Below are 860 nucleotides of genomic sequence, written 5' to 3'. Positions count from 1 at the left end.
CAATGGAGAAAGAATGGTCATTTTAATAAATTGTTCTTAAACTGGAAAAAAAAAAATCAGTCCCATGTAAATACTGCTAAGTGCAAAAGGAAAACAACAAACCTTCTAAAAGATGTTGTAGGAAACTATTTGCATAACTTAGATATAGGAAAAGATTTCTTAAACATGAAATAAAGCGCTCGCCATAGTAATACCCACTCCACTGCCACAGAGTAGATTTTGATTCATCCTGAACCTGTATAGGGTTTCCAAGGCCATAAATCTTTGCAGGAGTAGAAAGTCTCATCTTTCTCCTACAGAGTGGCTAGTGAGTTTGAACCTCTGACCTTTATCTTAGCAGTATAGGGTTTATCCCACAGCACCTGCAAGGCTCCTTAGTCATAAAAGAATAGACTATTAGATTTAATTATAATAAAAGTAAGGAATTGCATTCTTCCAAAGAGACTACTGAAAGAGTAGAAGGGCAATCAAAACAGCAGATGACACATGTAGCTGCAAAAAACTTGTGTGCAGACTATACCAAGACTACAGCGTAATAGCATAGTGGTTATGAATCGGGCTGTGAACCACAAGGTCAGCAGTTCAAAACTACCAGCTGTTCTGTGGGAGAAAGATGAGGCTTTCTGCTCCCATAAAGATTTACAGCCTCAGAAACCCTGCACAGGGTCACTATGAGTTGAAACCGACTCCACGGTACATAACAACAACAGAGTAGTAAGGAAAAGCACAGAAAATTCACTATTTTAAAAAAGAGCAGTTTACGGCAAATCCTATACTGATTATCTACCTTCTGAAACCTTGTGAGCCAACAGTGGATCCTCTGACCTTGTAACTATGAGCCTAACTCTTGAGCTACAGAT

Source organism: Chrysochloris asiatica, unplaced genomic scaffold (genome assembly GCF_000296735.1).
Source record: "Chrysochloris asiatica unplaced genomic scaffold, ChrAsi1.0 scaffold00265, whole genome shotgun sequence".
Taxonomy (NCBI): domain Eukaryota; kingdom Metazoa; phylum Chordata; class Mammalia; order Afrosoricida; family Chrysochloridae; genus Chrysochloris; species Chrysochloris asiatica.
Note: the sequence above shows the minus strand (reverse complement) of the source record.